The following is a 6,323-nucleotide window of genomic DNA, read 5'->3' on the forward strand; positions in this document are numbered from 1 at the left end:
AGGTATATATCTACCTATAGAAACTAAGACCTATATATAGAAAACTATAAAACACTGGTGAAAGAAATCAAAGAGGACACTAATAGATGGAGAAATATACCATGTTCATAGATTGGAAGAATCAATATAGTGAAAATGAGTATACTACCCAAAGCAATTTATAGATTCAATGCAATCCCTATCAAGCTACCAACGGTATTCTTCACAGAGCTAGAACAAATAATTTCGCAATTTGTATGGAAATACAGAAAACCTCGAATAGCCAAAGCAATCTTAAGAAAGAAGAATGGAACAGGAGGAATCAACCTGCCTGACTTCAGGCTCTACTACAAAGCCACAGCCATCAAGACAGTATGGTACTGGCACAAAGACAGAAATATAGATCAATGGAACAAAATATAAAGCCCAGAGATAAATCCATGCACATATGGACACCTTATCTTTGACGAAGAAGGCAAGAATATACAATGGATTAAAGACAATCTCTTTAACAAGCGATGCTGGGAAAACTGGTCAACTACTTGTAAAAGAATGAAACTAGAACACTTTCTAACACCATACACAAAAATAAACTCAAAATGGATTAAAGATCTAAACGTAAGACCAGAAATTATAAAACTCCTAGAGGAGAACATAGGCAAAACACTCTCTGGCATAAATCACAGCTGGATCCTCTATGGTCCACCTCCCAGAACACTGGACATAAAAGGAAAAATAAACAAACAGGACCTAATTAAACTTAAAAGCTTCTGCCCAACAAAGGAAACTATAAGCAAGGTGAAAAGACAGCCTTCAGAATGGGAGAAAATAATAGCAAATGAAGCAACTGACAAACAACTAATCTCAAAAATATACAAGCAACTCCTACAGCTCAATACCAGAATGCAGACACAAGTTACTCCAACCAGGAAACCTTCACAAGCCACTGGTTTGACCCCACCCACATGGAGCAGACTCCACAATTAAGAGGAACCACAACCCTTCAGCCCACAGAAAGGGGACCCAAAACACAGCAATCTAAACAAAGTGAAAAGACAGAAGAATATCCAGCAGGTGAAGGAACATGATAAAACAACAAACCAAACAAAAGAGGAGAAGATAGGGAATCTACCTGCAAAAGAATTCAGAATAATGATAGTAAAGATGATCCAAAATCTTGAGAACAAAATGAGTTACAGATAAATAGACTAGAGACACAGATTGAGAAGATGCAAGAAATATTTAACAAGAACCTAAAAGATATAAAGAAGAGTCAATCAGTAATGAACAATGCAACAACTGGGATTAAAAACACCCTGGAGGGAACCAGTAGTAGAGTAACTGAGGCAGAAGAAAGGATAAGTGAGGTGGAAGATAGAATGGGGGAAATAAATGAAGCAGAAAGGAAAAAAAGCATTAAAAAAATGAGGACAACTTTAGAGAACTCTGGGGCAATGTTAAATGCACCAACATTCGAATAATAGAGGTCCAAGAAAAATAAGAAAAAAGAAAGGGCATGAGAAAATACTTGAGGAGATAATAGCTGAAAACTTCTCTAAAATGGGAAGAAAATAGCCACCCAAGTCCAAAAAACCCAGAGAGTCCCTAACAAGATAAACCCAAGGCAAAACATGCCAGGACACATACTAATCAAACTAACAAAAATTAAACACAAAGAGCAAATGTTAAAAACATCAAGAGAAAAGCAGCAAATAATGTACAAGGGGATTCCCATAAGGATAACAGCTGATCTTTCAATAGAAACTTTTAATAGGCCAGAAGGGAATGACAGGATATACTTAAAGTGATGAAAGAGAAAAACCTACAACCAAGATTATTCTACCCAGCAAGGATCTCATTAAGATTCAAAGGAGAAACCAAAAGCTTTACAGACAAGCAAAAGCTGAGAAAATTCAGCACCACCAAACCAGCTCTTCAACAAATGCTAAAGGATCCTCTCTAGACAGGAAGCACAGAAAAGTACCCAAAACAACAAAGTAAATTGTAATATGATCTTGCTTATCAATAATTACCTTAAACATAAATGTTTTAAATGCACCAATCAAAAGACAAAGACTGGCCTAATGATAAAAACAAAAACAAAAACTGCCGTACATGTTGTCTATAAGAGACCCACCTCAAACCTAGGGATTCATACAGACTGAAGGTGAGGGGCCAGAAAAAGATATTTAATGCAAATAGAGATCAAAACAAAATGGGAGTAAGCAATACTCATATCTGATAAAATAGACTTTGAAATAAAGACTGTTATAAGAGACATAGAAGGACACTACATAATGATCAAGGGATCAATCCAAGAAGAAGATATAATAATTATAAATATATATGCACCCAACATAGGAGCACCTCAGTACATAAGGCAAATGCTAAGAAGTATGAAAGGGGAAATCAACAGTAACACAATAATAGTCAGAGATTTTAATACCCCACTCACACCAATGGATAGATCAATCAAAGAGAATTAACAAGGAAACGCAAGCTTTAAATAATACAATGGGCCAGTTAAACCTAATTGATATCTGCATGGCACTTCACCAAAATCCAATGGATTTCACCTTTTTCTCAAGTGCACATGGAATCTTCTCCAGGACTGATCACATCCTGGGCCACTAATCTAGCCTTGGTATATTAAAAACATTGAAATCATTTCAAGCATCTTTTATGATCACAATAAAGTAAGACTATGCCAAAGCCTTTGACTGTGTGGATCACAATAAACTGTGGAAAATTCTGAAAGAGATGGGAATACCAGACCACCTGACCTGTCTCTTGACAAACCTGTATGCAGGTCAGGAAGCAACAGTTAGAACTGGACATGGAACAACAGACTGGTTTCAAATAGGAAAAGGAGTACGTCAAGGCTGTATACAGTCACCCTGCTTATTTAACTTCTATGCAGAGTACATCATGAGAAACGCTGGGCTGGAAGAAGCACAAGCTGGAATCAAGATTGCCGGGAGAAATATCAATAACCTCAGATATGCAGATGACACCACCCTTATGGCAGAAAGTGAAGAGGAACTAAAAAGCCTCTTGATGAAAGTGAAAGAGGAGAGTGAAAAAGTTGGCTTGAAGCTCAACATTCAGAAAACAAAGATCATGGCATCTGGTCCCATCACTTCATGGGAAATAGATGGGAAATGAGTGGAAACAGTGTCAGACTTTATTTTTTGGGGCTCCAAAATCAGTGCAGATGGTGATTGCAGCCATGAAATTAAAAGACTCCTTGGAAGGAAAGTTATGAAACCTAGATAGCATATTCAAAAGCAGAGAAATTACTTTGCCAACAAAGGTCCATCTAGTCAAGGCTGTGATTTTTCCAGTGGTCATGTATGGATGTGAGAGTTGGACTGTGAAGAAAGCTGAGTGCTGAAGAATTGATGATTTTGAACTGTGGTGTTGGAGAAGACTCTTGAGAGTCCCTTGGACTGCAACGAGATCCAACCAGTCCATTATAAAGGAGATCAGCCCTGGATGTTCTTTGGAAGGAATGATGCTAAAGCTGAAACTCCAGTACTTTGGCCACCTCATGCTAAGAGTTGACTCATTGGAAAAGACTCTGATGCTGGGAGGGATTGGGGGCAGGAGGAAAAGGGGACGACAGAGGATGAGATGGCTGGATGGCATCACTGACTCGATGGACGTGAGTTTGAGTGAACTCCGGGAGTTGGTGATGGACAGGGAGGCCTGGCGTGCTACAATTCATGGGGTCGCAAAGAGTCAGACACGACTGAGCGACTGAACTGAACTGAACAGGAAAAGAAAACTATAAAGGACACAAACAAATGGAGGCTAAACAACAGACTTCTTAATAACCAACAGATCACTGAAGAAATAAAAAAGGAAATCAAAATAGGCACTGAAAAAAATCATAATGAAAACACAACAACCCAAGACTTATGAGGTTCAATAAAAGCAGTGCTAAGTGGGAGGTTCATAGGAATACAAACCCTACTTCAGAAAACAAGAGAAACATCAATTAAGCAACCTAACTTTACACCTAAAACAACTAGAAAAAGAAGAACAAAAAAACCCCCCAAGGTTAATAGAAGAAAATAAATCATGAAAATGAGAGCATAAATAAATGAAAAAGAAATGAAGGAGAGTATAGCAAAGATCAACAAAACTAAAAGCTGGTTCTTTGAGAAGATAAACAAAATAGACAAATATCAACCAGACTCATCAAGAAAAAAAGGGAGACGACTCAAATAAATATAATTAGAAATGAAAATGGAGAAGTCACAACACACAACCCAGAAATACAGATGATCATAATAGACTACTATGAGCAACTATATGCCAATAAACTGGACAACTCGGAAGAAATGAACAAATTCTTAGAAAAGTATAACCTTCCAAAACTGAACCAGGAAGAAATAGAAAATCTTACAGACCAATCACAAGCACAGAAATTGAAACTGTAATAAAAATTTTTCCAACAAACAAAAGCCCAGGACCAGATGGCGCCACAGGTGAATTCTACCAAAAATTTAGAGAACAGCTAGCACTTATCTTACTCAAACTCTTCCAGAAAGTTGCAGAGGAAGGAATACTCTAAAAACTCATTCTATGAGACCACCATCACCCTGACACCAAAACCAGACAAAGATGTCACAAAAAAAGAAAACCACAGGTCAAAATCACTGATTAATACACATGCAAAAATCCTCAAGAATTCTAGCAAACAGAATCCAACAACTTAGCAAAAAGTGAAAGAGCTAATGGTCAGGTAGGCCTCAGTTGGGAGGCCAGGGTCCCCCAAGTGGGAGGAGAAATAAACTGCAAGCTGCAGACATTTTTTTTTTCTTCTTCTTTTCTTTTTCTACATTCTTTTCTCTACACAGGATTAAAGGTGGCTCTGTTAATCCTGTGTTGCCATAATGACGCTTGGTTCTGCCTGAAACTAACTTTTTCTCAAATCTTGAACTGCTAATGGCTCAGCAAATCAATACATCTTGCTCATGGAAATGTTTTTCTTAAGCTATGTTAATGAAACTATGTATTTGCCTGGGAATCTGCCTTTCTTCAAAAAAAAATTTTTTTTTTTCTTTTAGTAGCTCAGTTGTTCCCAACTCTTTGCGACCCCATGGACTGCAGCCCCTCAGGCTCCTCTGTCTATGAGATTTTCCAGGAAGGACACTGGAATAGTTTGCCATTTCTTTGTCCAGGGAATCTTCCTGACCCAGACATCGAAACGGGTCTCCTGTGCTGCAGGCAGATTCCTTACCAACTGAGCTACCAGGGAAGCCCCTTTTCTCCAAGACTCATGTCAATTGTTTTACGGCCACAGATGACTCCCTTTGTGCTGATGCCATCTCAAAATGCATGTGTTGGGAGAGGAGCCTGGTGCAATCTCAGCCTTGAGGTGTTTCTTTTATTTATGATCAGCAGCTTGCTCAGTTCAGTTCAGTTAAGTCACTCAGTCGTGTCTGACTCTTTGTGACCCCATGAATTACAGCACGCCAGGCCTCCCTGTCTATCACTAACTCCTGGAGTTCACACAAACTCACGACCATCGAGTCAGTGATGCCATCCAGCCATCTCATCCTCTGTCGTCTTCTCCTCCTGCCCCCAATTCCTCCCAGCATCAGAGTCTTTTCCAATGAGTCAACTCTGCTAACAGGTTTATAATGCCTTACTACAAACTAGCAAGGGGGTACTCTTTCTTCCCCCTTCTGATATCTATGTCATAAGCTTTATAAAAAGCTTTATACTTTAATAAAATTCTGCTACACAAAAGCTCTTGAGTGATCAAGCCTAATCTCTGGTCCTGGATCAAAATTTTCTCCTCCAGAGGTCACAAATACAGGCCTTGTTCACAGCTTATGGCCATAACCTATCAAAAGATCATACACCATGACTATGTGGGCTTCATTCCAGGTATGCAAGGACTCTTCAATATTCACAAATCAATCAATGTTATACATCCTATTAGGAATGAAAGATAAAAACCATATGATTATCTCAATAGATGCAGAGAAAGCCTTTGACAAAGTTCAACACCCATTCATGATTAAAAAAAAAAAAAAAAAAAAAACTCCAGAAAGTAGGCACAGAAGGAACATACTTCATCATAATAAAAGCCATATATGACAAACCCACAGAGAGCATTATCCTCAAAGATGAAAAACTGAAAGCATTTCCTTTAAAATCAGGAACAAGACAAGGGTGCACACTCTCACTGCTACTGTTCTACATAGTTTTGGTAGTCTTAACCACAGCAATCAGAAAAGAAAAAGAATAAAAGGAATCCAGGTTGGAAAAGAGAAGTAAAACTCTCACTATTTGTAGATGACATGATCCTCTGCATAGAAAACTCTGAA

This window comes from Bos indicus, chromosome 15 (genome assembly GCF_029378745.1).
Source record: "Bos indicus isolate NIAB-ARS_2022 breed Sahiwal x Tharparkar chromosome 15, NIAB-ARS_B.indTharparkar_mat_pri_1.0, whole genome shotgun sequence".
Lineage (NCBI taxonomy): Eukaryota > Metazoa > Chordata > Mammalia > Artiodactyla > Bovidae > Bos > Bos indicus.